Below are 16669 nucleotides of genomic sequence, written 5' to 3' on the forward strand. Positions count from 1 at the left end.
ACCCACGTTGATTTTTATTTGAAGTAGTTGAAATCTGCATGCACAACGTTTTTATTTAAAGTTTTGGACAATTTTACAATCAAATTTAACACCACATAATGTTAATGTAAAGATAAGATTGTGATGGTTGAAGGAAATGACAGAAGAGGAGGGTTTAGAGGGATGTGTATTTTGGACTGTTTGGCCCTCTAAATGGGACACCAATTCAAAATTAATTATCGAATATATATATATATATATACTCAAATCATAATAAAAATTAGACTCGTATAATATTTTCCTATAATGTAACTAACACTTGAGATCAACGCCTCAATCCTATCATTAAAACAGTCTTAATTTAAATGGTAGATGTTATTTTTAGTTCATTTTTATTGATAATTGAATATAATAAATAGGTCCCGTAAAGCGTGTTGATCCCTGCGAATGATTGAGACATTGAGTGAGCGTGGCGAACTACTATTGGTCGATGTTGACTGCCTCTAGAAAGGTAGCGGATGCTCCACGGAACCTAGGCCGGGTCGCACCCGATTCTTTGTTTTAATGTGAGTTTGGAGCTCGACACGTGGCCTCTAAGTAACCGTTCACTTCACCGTTGGGGTATTTGATAAGACCCCACCAAAGTTCACTTTTCCTAAGATGTAATTAGTTCATTTTAAATACAGAAAATAATTTCAGTGATTAAAAATGTCTTATAATATACGATTTTAATTATTTTTTTTGATTTGCTAAATCACAATGCGATCGATAATTCGCAACGCGATCTCCAGTATCGCAAATCATTTTCAGATTCGCAACGCGATTCTGACTATCGCATTGCGATTTCCCAAATTCGCGTTGCGATTTTCCTAAATCGCAATGCGATTACGTAAATCGCAATGCGAATACGTAAATCGCAATGCGAATACGTAAATCGCAATGCGAATCTGACTATCGCAATGCGATTTACATAACGCCATTTGTATCCAACGCGTATTTTTTTTTTCAAATTCCAAACACGAATATATTAATATATCGGAACACTAAATCATCCACAGTATATCCCGTAATCGCAGCTCATAACCTAAAATCCTAAATCACAACTCAGTCTCATCTCCATCTCTCACTCTCTAAGGCGACATCCGTCCCCATCTCCGACGAAATCAGTCCCCATCGCCGACGATATCAGTCTCCATCTCCGGCGAAATCATTCACGATCAGAAATGGAAAATAAATAAAATCAACTACCGAGGGTTAGTTTTTTTAATTATTTTTATTTTAAAATTTTTGCATTATTATTAGGTTTTTCATATTGAAATTGATGATAAGTTTACTGGTGTTTTTAATAATAGATTAACCATTTCACTTAGATTGCTTATTATATTCATTCGATTACTACCAATACTGCTAAACTGTTTAGTCTTTAACCCTGTGAAGTTAGTATTTGTCTTTCTTTTGTCTTTTGGTTGAAGTAATGCAATCCATTCAAGTTTCTTTCAATTTTAGTATTTGAAACCGAGAATGACTATCGCAATGCGATTCTGTCATTGCGATTTTCATTTCGCGTTGCGATTCTTGCGTTGCGATAGTCAAATTCGCGTTGCGATAGTCATTTTCGTGTTGCGATTTTCATTTTCGTGTTGCGATTTAAAGTTTCAGAAACTATTATTCTTCTGCAAATTGAAACTTGAATGAATTGCATTACTTCAACCAAAAAACAAATACTAAATTCACAGTGTTGCAAATTTAAGTTTGAAGAATAAACTACTACTCTTTATGTTTATTGTTCATATCTTCACAGTGTAGTTTTTGATATATCTAAATTGGTATGTTTATTGTTTTTGCAGAACTTTTATTCGGCTCAATTGACCTTAAGAAATAAAGTAAGCCTGGCCAAAACAATTGCGTCGAAGCTTTCACCTGCACAAAGAAAAATATTTGATGGATACTTGCTTCGGGCCATGGCTGAAAGTACAACATCCGGTGGAGATGCTATGTTGACCCATCTGTTTCTTCAAACCATGACTAGCGATCTACCAGAGACTATACAACGTCGTGATGAAGAGATATGGTTTGATTTTCCACCGGCGTATACGTGTTTTGGGCGGGAGGAGTTTTGCTTAATCATTGGTCTACGCTTCGGACACGATGATGTAGATCGGTACACTAGTCATATTACCCGCCTATCATGGTTTTCCCGGGTTTTTCCTGAGCTGTCAACGGAGAAGTCGAATTTACACGTAGAAGACTTGACGAGATTATTGAATAAGAAAGATGGTTTTACTCGGATGGATGACGTCGATGTTGTCTGAGTATGCATTCAAATACTTTTGCAAGCCGGCTTTTTAGGCAGAGAGGCCCGACAACCTATTCCTAATGATCTAATTAAATTGGTAGAGGACCTAAATGCATGGAACCTGTTTCCGTAGGGTTCGTATCTATGGAGAGCTACATGGAATAAGTTGTTGTCTGCCTTTAATGATCGGAAAAGTTTGCGTGGCGATGGTTCCAAATACACTTTTGTTAGGCTTTATTTGGGCCTTTAATGTAATAATTTTTATATAATGTTTCCAAAATTATAATTAATTCTTTAACGATTACTAATGTTTGTTATTATATTGTTTGTAGATTTGGATATTTGAGGCCTTTCCCGCCATGCAGACATATGCATTAAAAACTTCTAATGATATTCCTAAGGATATTTCCTGGAAGAGGAAACGATCCTTGCAGCAATGGGAAGATTTACTACCGTATACTACAATAAATAATGTAAGTTAACACAAATACTACCATATGTTTATAAACAAGTTATTACTAGTACACGTTTAACTTTGTTTGAGCTTTTATATTGTTAGGAGGCCAACACTCCATTACAGAGGCTGACACCCACGGAAGCTGAGCTTGCCACTGATTAGTGGCAAGCTAGTAAGCATTTTTTTGATGGCACGGATGATGAGCAGCCACCACTTCGAGAGCCATCACCTCACCCAGAGCCATCACCTGATCGACCCGAATATACACCTCCACAACGAGAGTCATCACCTATTTTGTCACATCATCGAGCCTCTTCTCCACCATCACCTCATGATAGGCGACTGGCAAAGATGCCACGACGTTTATCTCCCTGTTCTCCACCTCCACGGGATGAGTTAGGGGAGTTACGTAATGAGGTCAATGCCTTGCGTGAGGAGGTCGGTACTTTACGCGATGATAATGGTGCATGGCGTGTTGATGTGTCTACTTTACGTGGTGAGGTAGCAGCTCTACGTGAGATTGTAGCATCGTTGTAAAACGAGGTTCATACTCTACGCAACGAGGTAAGTTTAATATTTTTTCATATTTAACTTGATGATAATTTTACTCGTAATTTCACTTAGATTGCTTAGTAAATTCTTTCGGTTGCTGCCAATACTGTTTAACTGTTTATTATTTAACCTTGTGAAGTTAGTATTTTGTCTTTGGTTGTCTTTTGGTTGAAGTAATGCAATCCATTCAAGTTTCAATTTGCAGAAGAAGAATAGTTTACTATCGCAATGCGAAAATGACTATCGCAACGCGAAAACGACTATCGCAACGAGAGAATCGCAATGCGAAATGAAAATCGCAACAACAAAATCGCAATGCGAAAATGACTATCGCAATACGAATTTGACTATCGCAATGAGAGAATCGCAATGCGAAATGAAAATCGCATTGCGATTCTCTCGTTGCGATAGTCAAATTCGCATTGCGATAGTCATTTTCGCATTGCGATAGTCATTTACGCGTTGCGATTTTCATTTCGCTTTGCGATTCTCTCGTTGCGATAGTTATTTTCGCGTTGCGATTTTAAGTTTCAGATTCTATTCTTCTTCTGCAAATTGAAACTTGAATGAATTGCATTACTTCAACCAAAAGACAAATACTAACTTCACAGTGTTGAAAATTTAAGTTTTCATCAATAAACTACTACTCTTTGTTTTCACTGTTTAATATCATGTATGTTTATTTACTGATTTATGTATTAATTTATTTTTAGCAGCCCGCTAAGGTGGATGCTCTACGTCGGGTTTTTCTTGCAAGACGGAGTTCACGCATCAGACGACGTGCACATGCCATTACGTCTCCATTCACCCCAATAGTGCGAATCCGTAAGAAAAAGCCCGACTCACCTGTCATCGTTCAAGAGGCCTCCCCTATCGTTCAAGAGGCCCCTATCATCCCTCAAGAGTCCCCTCCCACCGTTCAAGAGGCCACTGTCATCGTTGAAGAGGTCCCTCCCAACATTCTAGAGCCCGATTCACACGGCGTAATATATTGAATTATTGAGAAGCCCCCTCATGTGTCGGACATGATGGATGACTGTTGGCTTTCGTATAAGTTATCGGCCAGTATCATTCCGGCAGATGGAGTGGAGAGGAAACAACTACCGGAAACAATTCTGGATAATACCCTTTGGGCTAAGACCGCAGTTGATTTTTATCTACATGAGCGGAGCCAAAGGTGTTACGCTGACATATACAAACTCAACGATGATATGCATTTGTTGATTGAACGGTCTTGGTGGGGTGTATTATTAGGGGTTGAAGATAACGACTATTTCGATGGGGGGTAAGTCATATATTTCTTCTTATATTTCAGTTTGATTAATTTTTTTTAAATTGATGTAATTCACTAATATATGTCATTTTTTGTAAAACAAGCATATTGATGCATGGGTGACACGTCTTCTAATTGTAAGGAAATTGAAGAAAAATATAAAAAAACGCGATATACAATTATGCCAACGTCTTTTCAGGTAGTTCACTTGAAGAATCAACGACAGGAATCATATGTGTTGGCTAATGGACAAGCTAAACTTTATCCTGCATGGTGGGAGGTCGATAAGGTTAGTATATTTGTTTAAATATTTTAAAGGTGTTCATAAATAAGTGCGCAATTTGAATTATTACATTTCGATGCAGGTGTTTATCCCTGTTTTGGACCGTACTCATTGGCTTCTCGTCGAGCTTCAGCTCCCATCCCTAAAGATAATAGTATATGACAGCATGATAAATTACATATCATTGTTTGATTTGATAGATATTATTAAGGGATGGAGCTCTCATTTGGCTAAATTCTTGGATGCAATTAATTATTGGACTAAGTCTGGAAACAAGAAGCCAAATAAGTTCAATGTTACAGTTATCAGAGACGAGGCCGCGCCACAACAAACGAAGGAAGCCAGAGGGGATTGTGGTCCTCTCGTATGCATGTGCTTGTAGCGTTTGACGACAGGAAGTACACAGTTTCTACCTCTCACCGATAGAGATAGAGGTGCAGTAGGCTTGTGGTTTCGGCATTTTATGGCTAGAGCAATATATGCGAGACGCTGCCTACCTGCATCCGCGTTATGAAAGTGTCCATAAACAATTTGTAAGTCAATTGCAAGTGTTATTAAACATATATACTCTTTTTGGTTTGAAAATGTTTGGTTAAGTAGCTAGAATTCAATAATTTACTATTTCTAAGTTTTAGATGTGTAGAAAGTGTTGTTGATTCAATGTTTGGTTTCTGCAGGTTAATCCTGAAGTGAGCTGCGTGAAATGGATGTATGGGTGCAAAAGTTGATTCAATAATTGATGAGGAAATAATTCATTATTATTATTATTATTTTATTGTTTAATTGATTTGTAAAAGATGATTTGTAAATGTTGATTTGTTTAATTGATGTGTACATAATAATTATTTGTGCTTGTTTAATTGATTGAAATGTAATAGTTGATTTGTTGATTTCAATCTGCATTATGTTGAATGCAAAACAGACTATCGCAACGCGGAAATGACTATCGCAACGAGAGAATCGCAATGCGAAATGAAAATCGCAACGAGTGAATCACAATGCGAAATGAAAATCGCAACGAGTGAATCGCAATGCGAAAATGAAAATCGCAACGCGAAATTCTCTCGTTGCGATAGTCAATTCCGCGTTGCGATAGTCATTTCCGTGTTGCGATAGTCATAGCTCGTTGCGATATCAAATGAATGTCTAATAAGTGATAACAACTGAACATATAGCAATGTTCAACTCAAGTTACTAATACATGCCTAACTGAAAATGTTAAAAGTTCACACATAATATACACATAATACAACGTTTGCATTTAAAATCACCTAAGTTAACAGTCCCAAAAGGTGAAGCCGGTTGTGATTGGGATTTTGATGAGGATCCATATTTTGGTAGAGGAAAAGATGATTGTGATAGCACTGGTATCCACATGTCACCTGTATGACCACTTTCCTTGCACCGACTACATGTCGATCTCTTCTTCTCTTCACCCTTAGACGGTATACGATCGTGACTTTTTGGTCGGCCAGGTAGCCTTCTGTCCATGGCTGGTGGCAAAACTGTTTGTAAGTCATCTGGTATGTCCCACTCAGAAGGATGTGGAATAGGGTAGACAATCTCGCCATAAGTCTGTCGTATACTTTGTAGTGTAGCAATCCATAGCGTAGTGTGCTTGAATCATCTTGGTTTAGATGAAGAGAAACTTTTATAACATGGCCACACGGATAACCAGATGTTTTCCATTTCATACAACTACACGTCTTGCATTTAGATCGACAAGCCCATTTAAGTATTATCCAGTACTTCAAACAAAGTGTTTGAACATGGTTCAACTCTCCATGACGTGACTTCACAACACGTTTCGTTATCTTTTTTTCAGTCCATGGTGTACATGAGTTCCAATGTTCCTGTAAATTTAAATAATAATACTTAGTAAAATATATGATAAGTTACGAATTTAAAGAAATAATACCTGCATGGTTTCTTTCTTGTAGTACCACTGTTGAATAGCTCGAAAAACACCATTAACATAGTAATGGGTAATTTCCGGGAATGACGACTTAGAGCGTTGATTGATTCTGCACTATTAGACGTCATGAAACCATATCTTGCTCAAGTTGATGTACTCTTAACCATCTTTCAAACTGACATCTTCTAGTGTGTGAGCACACTGAGGCAAAACACGTCTTAAACCACTGTTGAATAGAAGCTCGAAAAAAACACCATTAACATAGTAATGGGTAATTTCCGGGAATGACGACTTAGAGCGTTGATTGATTCTGCACTATTAGACGTCATGAAACCATATCTTGCTCAAGTTGATGTACTCTTAACCATCTTCAAACCTGACATCTTCTAGTGTGAGCACACTGAGGCAAAACACGTCTTAAACAGTTTATATGCTTATTAAAATCACTTCCCGATAAGCTTTTACAGCCTTCCAGTATTCCATTTGTGATTTTTTACCAGCAGATCTTGATTTTAGATTTCTATACAATGAACACCATAAGTCCATGAAAGCATCTGGGAAACACCTTCTAACAGTGTTGTCCATTGAGTTTGCCCTATCGGATATGATTGTCAGATTGCTAATAGGACCTATACAATCCCTAAGATGCCCCATAAACCATGTCCATGAATCAGAGGTTTCAGATTTGCCAACCCCGTAAGCTATTGGCAGTATCTCATTGTTAGCATCTATGGCTACTGCTAATAAGTTTACTCTAAGGTATCGACCTTTAAATGTGCTCCGTCAACTATAATAACTGGGCGCATGCAATTATAAATGAACGAATCTACAAAATCATACACAAGAAATATAATCATTTAAATGTGAAATGCATGTAACTAACAAAATGAGTCAACAAAATTATGATTTATTAACCGCAGCACACAATGTCGATAAACAACAACTCAAAGCGTCCATCTCTATCTGTTTTGATATGAGTTACCGACCCAGGATTTTTTAGCTTTAAATTGTGATAATAAGCCGACAGTTGGGCAAACGATGCTTCTGGCGACCCCCTCAACAATTCCAAGGCATAACATTTGGCTCTCCAAGCTGAATATGAGATATTAATCTTGAACCGAGCATTCATTTCAGTCATATTTCATGTCCCCGATATACCCTGCCATTCAAAAACATTAACTCAGCCAGAAAACCACCCAATACCTTTTTGTTTGCCTGTCTATGGTGAGGAAAACTTGGTTCTTGAACATATATGTTTATCAATAAAAGTCCTAACTTGAAACATTCGCAATCTTTTATCCTCTTTGCAATCATACGCCACGTACAGTTTTTGCAATCATACACCTTGTTTCGAAACGATCTTTGCTGATTTGTTAACTTTTAGTTGATAGCCATCTTCCACACATTTCGTATACAACGCTATCTTCAAGTCTTCCTTTGTATCAAAACAATCATCTTTCTTGATACGAATAATTTTTGTGTACAATCAACGCTATCTTTACCAGCTCTTCTTCTGGTATCTGAAGTAATTCAGTACATTCCAGTTATACTCCCGTGGCATTTCTTCAGGGACTTTTCTTTGGGATTTCTTCTTCTTCTTTTCTTCTTCAGTGTTATATGAATTACAGAATGGATGTTCAACATGTTCATTTACATCGTAACTTCCTCCTCATTATCATCAACAACATCTTCTTTGGCAACGGCTGTTTCATCATAAAAATTCGGTAATGACCAATATCAAAATCATTACACGCAGGGTCTGTTTCTCTTCTGAAAAATCATCAAAATCCGAGTATTGACCAAGATCAAACCCGGGTATTGACCAATATCAAATTTCGAATACTGACTAGTACTCACAATTTTTCTGTTGGCTCATCATCGTCTAACTGGTCAATACGAAAACCGGAATTCGGTGCTGAAAGTTGATTGGGATTTGGATTAGGGAAAGGTTGTGGGTTTGAGATTGTGTTTGGTATTGGAAATGTGGTGAAACAATATTGCTTGGTGATGAAATTGTGGTGAAACCATTAAATTTGAGCACCATAAACTGGGTTGAAAAACTTAGTTGATTACTACCCGCTACTGACCCAACTTCACTTCTAGGTTCAACAACATACAATGTAACATCATCACTTGAAACACTAATGTAAGCAATGAATCGTTCACTCTTCATTGTCGGTTAACAAATAAACTTTACCATTTCTCTGATAAGATAGCCTAAATCCACATAGAGGCTCTAAATTCAATTTATTTGCAACACGTAACATTAGAGTTTCATAAGTTAACTTTTTTAATGACAGTTTAGTTAAGATTCATGGGTAAAGGCATATATTGTAAACACCATGAACATTCTCCCATGACCCTCCAAAATAAACTATCCAAACATGATCAACATTAGATGATTTCATTTTGTAAATTACTACTAAACAACGACTGCGAAACTAAAACTGTTGCCGGATGGGGGAAGGATGTCGTTGGATATAGGAACGGATGTCCCCGGAGAGAGTGATAGATGGAGATGAAATGAGTTGCGATTTAGGGATTTAGGTTATGAGTTACTGTTGCTGCGTAGTTATATACCCAAAACATTTGTGTTGCGAAACTAAAACATGTTGCGAATTCATAAATCGAGTTGCGAATTTGAAATTAAGTATTGCGATAGTCAGAATCTCGTTGCGATAGTCAGAATCGCGTTGCGAATCTGGAAACTGATTTGCGATATCGGAGATCGCGTTGCGAATTATCGATCGCATTGCAATTTAGTTGGTCATTTTGGCAAATTCAAAAAAAATTGGTTAAAATCGTATATTATAAGGTATTTTTTGTCACTGAGGTTATTTTCTCTTTTAAATATTGTAAAAGAATTGGGATTATAAATTTTATTTAATATTAAGTTATAAGTAATGATAAAACTTGAATAAATATCTCAATATCGTCGAAAAAAATCTGACATTTTTGTCATTAGGGGAAAACAAGATGGATGGGTGAGCATAAAACATAGGGCGAAAGTGAGAGACGATAAGAGACCTTCAACTTCCAATCCCAATGTTTTCCCAGAAAACAATGTTTAAGAAATCTAATTACCGTCATACACATGAAATGCTCAAAAAACAGAACCGAACTACTTCCCCAAGATGTACCATTCGCCATTGATTCAAAGCTCCACAATTATTAGGGAAGATTCACACTGAAATTCCATTTTCAGAGAATTGATACAAAACAAATAAATAATTTGGAAGCAGAGCAGTATTCTAGCTTCGCACTTCCCCCAACTTATTTAGCACTATTACTAACCATTATTTCCCACATCAATTGCACTTCCGCTTTCTTATTTGGCACGCAACAAAACGCAAAAATACAACACAGTTTAATAACATGAAATCAACAGCTTCCTTTTGTCACTCGTCAACATATGCACTTTTGTTTTTTGTTGTTCTTGCATGGAACAAAATTATCACCTCTCCCATACATGCTTGTGGAGTCTACTCTAGCATTTATAATCGTCTCTCAATCCCAAACTTACTACTATCTTTCATTATTTATGACAACTAAAATATAATAATCCATATTTTTATAATCATATCAAACTTTAATATTTATCAAGTAATGTTGTGAATTCAGGTGTTTATATATAACCTATAATTTAATAGGAATACTTCCGAATATGAGAGATTTAGACTAATATATATAATGAAAATGACCCCATCACCATTTCATATCATAAACAAGGTTCTTGACCTGAAAACAGCTTCTTCAACGCTGCTTTGCCTTTCTCTCATCAAACACGCTTCTTACAGTAACTCCATAGTTACAATGATCTCATAATTCATACCCTTTCCCTTATACCTTTTATGCTTTAAAGGAAAAACCCTCACCTTTGTGTTTACTTTTTCTCTCTACAGGTACAAAGACTGTAACTTCTTTCCCTTGGTTTTCTCTCTCTATCAAACAACCATGAATTCATAATCGTCGAAACGTAGTTCGTTGTCGACATATTTCTCTCTTTCGTATCCGTTTCCATGGCGTTTCACACCACAATACCATCTTTCCAAGACCTTCTTCTTCATCACTTCACCGACGACCAACAACAGCAACAAGCAGAAACCGCTGGTCCCAATTGGTTGAACACCGCCCTCCTCCGTTCGCAGCAGCCTCAGCCGCACGGTGGTCAATTCTCTGACCATGGCTTACTCAACCTTCATGGAGACTCCATGATGGCCGTGGAATCGGGGGATTTGAAGAACACTGTCAGTAACAGCGAGACTTTGAATAACAACAAGAGCGAAGGTGTCGTGGTGGAAAGAGATGGGGCCATGAATTGGCAAATGCGAGGTGCAAGGCGGAGATACTAGCGCACCCTTGTACGAGCACTACTGTCAGCACACGTGTCGTGTCTCAGGGTCGCCACGCCGTGATCAGCTCCCGATGATCGACTCTCAGCTGGCTCAGTCGCAGCATGTGGCGGCCAAGTACTCGGCTCTAGGCGGCGGAGCCCAGGGCATGGTTGCCGATGACAAGAGCTCGATCAATTCTTGGTCTGCCACTACATCTTTGAAGTTTGAAAACCATTCATAAATGCTTTCCTGGTTTCTTCTTGTTTTCACTCTGTTTTGGGGTTAAATCTTATGAAACAGAGTGTTTCCATTATATATGGTTTAATTTCACTAAACATCCTCAAACTATAACTCGGATTATTGGTCCCAGTCTTCAAATCATTTTAATTGATCCCCCGTATCATTTTAATAGATTTTTGTATTTTGAACTATTATCTCTTCCCTCTCAATGTAGACGCATTATGTTCTCTTGCTATGTTCATTTAAAGAACAACTGCAACAACATGTTCGGGTGCATGCAATGGAAGCAGTTTATGGCATACTGGGAATCGAACAATCCTTACAGAGCTTAACAGGTATATTTGTTTAAATGTCAAGCAGATGTTGTGCATTATTATTCTTGCTTCCAACAATTTGCATTACGTCAAACAAATACCAATATCCGACATTCACAGCGTCATTTCTGTTTGACACATGAACAGGAGTTTCTCCGGGGAGGGAACAGGTACAACAATGTCCGATGATGATGAAGACCAATTGGACTGTGATGCCAAGTTGTTTGATCGATGTTTTGACGGTCCGGATTCCATGGGATTCGGACCTCTCGTCCCCACAGAGAGTGAAAGGTCTTTGATGGAGCGTGTGAGACAAGAACTGAAACATGAACTCAAACGGTAATAAAATTAATGAATTAAATGTGTTTTTTTTATCATGTAAATCAATGTTTACTTAGTTTTACATTCCTTATAGGGTTACAAGGAGAAAATTGTGGACATAAGGGAGGAAATTTTACGCAAGAGAAGAGCGGAAAGCTACCTGGTGATACAACATCAGTTTGTAAATCAATGTTTACTTAGTTTTACATTCCTTATAGGGTTACAAGGAGAAAATTGTGGACATAAGGGAGGAAATTTTACGCAAGAGAAGAGCAGGAAAGCTACCTGGTGATACAACATCAGTTTTAAAAGCTTGGTGGCAGGCACATTCCAAGTGGCCATACCTACTGTAAGTAATTTGGTTAAAAATCGGTTTCTGTTTCCGGTCGGTCAAGATTCATTAGAACATGTTAAAGTCGGTTAATTGTTGGTTTTCGGATTTTCAGGAGGAAGATAAGGCGAGTTGGTTCAAGAAACAGGTTTAACTAAAGCAATAAACAATTGGTTCATCAATCAGAGGAGGAACTGGCATAGCAATGCATCAAGTTCAACCCTAGTGAAGAACAAACGTAAAAGGTATAGTCAACGTAATGCATGTCTTGTTTTTGGTTAATTTGTTTAGAGCATTGCAGTTTCATATACCAACCCTGTTTTTCAAAAGAAGTAATGCAGGTGAAAAGTGAGAAACATGACCATGACCATCTTCTCCACCTGATATCAATCAACGACGTCTCGTTACATTTCAACTTCAACCATGAAATCGAACATACTACAGAAATTTCGCAACCCGATTCGTAGCCCTTTGTGCAGGTGTGCATTGGTGCAATATGCTGGCTATGCATAAGTGATGTACAGTGCATAAAACTTTGCATAATTCTTTACAGTCATGCTTACATCATTATTATAGCTATTTCTCCAGCATTTTAATCTAGAGTTCGAATTTGCAGAAGAAATGACATATAAAGCCTTCACATTTGGCTGCATATCTTGGAAGCCTTCTTTTCTCTGATCTTTTCTATTATTCCTTGCCTGTAATGATGAATGATATAATGAATATATGAAATATAGAGCTAGCTTGTGTTACCAAAATGGTCTAATTCTAAATTTCATTCCCTTTATTAAAATTCCATATAACACACTTGTCCAAATAACCTATGAGATAGTTTTGGATAATTTGCTAGTGGTTATATTCCTAGACTTTTTTTTGGCTATACATTTAGAATAATAATAGCTTTTGGGGTCAAAAGTTGAACTTTAGGTGCATTATTTTCCAGATCAGAGTAGGTGGGATATTTGAAATACGGGTGTCCTGTCCACTACAATTGACTTTCTTTGTGGTTTACTTTTATGCAAGTTTGGAGATCCCCATACTCTCTTTTGTCTTTTTTTCAAAAACGTACCAAACTTTATTGAGCAAATTAATTAATCTCTGCATTTATTTTTTTTAATATCGATCAATCTCGTAAATTAATTTAAATTTAATTCAAATAGAAAATAAACAATTTCAACTATTCAATTCGAGCTTACAAAATTCAAAATAATTTTAATTCGAGATGATTTATTCAGAACACTATAATTTATTTTAAAAGGAAAAATGGTATGATTTTATTGATGAATTATACCGAACATGACAACCGAGGGTTTAAACACCTCCCTACTATGTTGAATTCAATTACACTGTCAACCCTAAGCACACTGTTTAATACAAAAAGATGACCAAAAAGCCACACAACATTCCCATACCCAAAATACCATCAACCAAATACATGAAAAACTCACACTAGAGAGAACAAAACCAGCATCACATGCCCTCAACCACAACTTAATAGATAACAAATCCCACTAGCAATAAAACTCAACTTGAAGTCAAAACATCTGACAATGCTAGACAAACACGAAATTCAAGGATGACCCAGATCAAAACGTTGATGTTCGGGGGAAAGAAAAATCCAAATCTGGTACCTCAATTGGACACATAAATAACCCAAATTATACACAGTTAATATTTAGTCCATTTTTTCATCAACATTTGACCCATTTATCAACAAATAACATTATTATTGACTGTATACTATATATGAATCTGGAAACACAGATGAACATGTACAAAAAAAGAATCACTCAATTACAATTGATACCAATTTATCTCAGTTTCAATGATCAAAAAACCGTATAATGCGATCCCAAAAGCTGCCCTTTGTTATCCCAGTTGGAGCTGCAAATCTAGCAGAGAAACCAAGGTATCCAGCGTCGGTTTCTCTATGGATCCCTTCATCGAAATTGAGTTCATAGCTTTGAATATCGTACTGCATCGTCGTCGACCTTCTTTTCTTGTTGATCCCATAAATACTAAATCTTCTAATGAAATTCTTCCATCTTGGACCCGCCAATAACTCCGATATCTTGCAATTTCTTGGCTTTTCTCTTCACCCGATTTTCTCTGTTCTCTTCGGATTGCAGCAGGTATCCATGCCGCCACCGGAAAAGTCCCCGGAAACACCCGCCGCAACCGGTTGATGATATCTGGTCTTCGAAAACTTGGGAGTAGTCTTCATATTCGGCTCTTAACGGCCGTGTTTCTTTAGCTTGCGCTGGTTTTTCTTGTGGTGTGGCCGCCATGGGAGGATGTGATGCACAACACTTTGTGGGATATCGCTTGGTATAAAAAGAAACATCCAAAGCCTCGGTTACAGGCATCTGCCGGCCATTTACAGCTCACTTGCTTTAGCCTACGTCGATCCAGCTGCCTCTCGACCGTTGAGAAGGGCCAATGTGGTCTAACTGGCAATTATATAAATTATTGATTAAATAAAAATCCTCTTTATTCCCGTACCGGCCACTCACAACTGGTATTGGAATCATGAGTTCTTATTTAGAGGATTTAAGATTAAGCCTGTCTAGTTGGATTAACATATCAACAAGATCGGACAATCCACAATGATTAGTCTTCGAGCATCATCTGCACAATCCAAGGGTTTAGTTACGTCTAATGTTGTAAAATGAGACTCAAAGTCGAATCGATTAAATTTTAATTAATCTTCAATTGATTTGATCAATAAAGTTGTAAGATAATTTAATTTATCTAACGAATCTTATGTTAATAAGCTTGATTATAATGTTTGACATAGTTTATTAGATTACGAGTTTGAATATAATTCAAAGTATATGATTTTGTAATCTGTTTAATTTTGTAATCTGTGGATAGTGTCCTTTAGCAAAGCCCACGTTTACATATGGAGGCTGTCCATGCTTTGACAACCGTGTTTGCAGATGGAAAGACAAAATTGGCTTGGTCTCTCCCTTTCGATTTCAACATCTTTCATGCTCCACCTACTGCTATACGAGGGTTTTCGTAGTGATTGTTGCACCAGCTGCATGCCTCTAGCTGGGCATAATATTGTTATTGTTTATTTCTTTCTCATTCAAAAATATTTTTGAATCTGATGAGTTATTTTTTTTATAAATTTGATTTTTTTATTAAAAAAATTATATACGAGGTGAGTCATAGTTAATTTTTATGAATGAGAATTAGAGTCGAAATAATATCGATTTAAATTTCTTTATATTAATTTTATATTTCAAGATAATTATGATGATATCTATATATTTTAAATTTCTCCCTAGTGATTGACTGGTTTATGACCTAAGGTGGTGAATATGGGTTTTTTTAGCCCAAATAAGAGTTGCTTCATTTGAAATGGTCCCAATATAGCGCGTTGGTGATGGCCCGGGAATCTATGCGAGCCGAGGCGATCTCAAACTACAACTGAAACCCACCTAATGAAACTACGCCTTACATGTTTTGGGCCATTATAGATTCCTCTGGAAACTACCTCGAAAATTTTTAAGAGAAAATAACTTAAGTGACCGAAAATTTCTTATAATATACAATTTTAATCAACTTTTTTTGGATTTGCGAAAATGACTAACAAATTCGCAACGCGAACTCCAATTTCGCAACTCAGTTTCTAAATTCGCAATGCGAATATGTAAATCGCATTGCAATTCTCCTAATTCGCGTTGCGATTTTCAAATTTGCAACGCGAATATGTAAATCGCAACGCGAATTTGTAATTCGCAAAGCGCGTTTATTTTCGCAACGCGAATTTTATTTTCGAATTCGAAACACAATATTAATTTCGCAACACAAATGTAAACATTATAATTGTAAATCATAACCTAAAACCCTAAATCATAACTCAATCTCATCTCCATCTCTCACTCTCTACGGTGACATCCGTCTCCATCTCCGGCGAAATCCGTCTATCTCCATCTCTCAAAGCCACCCTCACAACCATTCACGGTCACAAATGGAAAATCAACCACCGAAGGTTAATTTTTTTAATTATTTTTATTTTGAAAATTTTAAATTATTATTAGATTTTTCATATTTAAATTTATGATAAATTTACTAGTAATTTCTTCAATAATACATTAATCATTTCACTTAGATTGCTTAGTAAATTTATTCGGTTGCTGCCAATACTGCTAAACTGTTTAGTCTTTAACCCTGTGAAGTTAGTATTTGTCTTTGTTTTGTCTTTTGGTTAAAGTAATGCAATTCATTTAAGTTTCAATTGCAGAAGAATAGTTTTTGAAACTTAAATTTGTAATTTCATTTTCGCGTTGCGATTTTAAGTTTCAGAAATGAATTGCATTACTTCAACAAAAAAGCAAAGACAAATACAAACTTCATAGTGTTGCG

The 16669-nt window shown here is 36.7% G+C and overlaps 1 long non-coding RNA gene and 1 pseudogene across 1 annotated transcript; both read left to right on the forward strand.

The window, feature by feature from the left end:
* Positions 1–10962: 10962 nt before the first annotated feature.
* Positions 10963–12113, forward strand: LOC120192239 (annotated as a pseudogene).
* A 330-nt stretch (positions 12114–12443) lies between these two features.
* On the forward strand, positions 12444–12947 carry LOC120192240. Its single transcript, XR_005522764.1, has 2 exons — positions 12444–12540; positions 12626–12947. It is a non-coding gene; the product is annotated as an uncharacterized LOC120192240 (long non-coding RNA).
* The last annotated feature ends 3722 nt before the right edge of the window (positions 12948–16669 follow it).

The sequence above is a fragment of the Hibiscus syriacus genome, unplaced genomic scaffold (assembly GCF_006381635.1).
Source record: "Hibiscus syriacus cultivar Baekdansim isolate YM2019G1 unplaced genomic scaffold, ASM638163v2 tig00116973_pilon, whole genome shotgun sequence".
NCBI lineage: Eukaryota > Viridiplantae > Streptophyta > Magnoliopsida > Malvales > Malvaceae > Hibiscus > Hibiscus syriacus.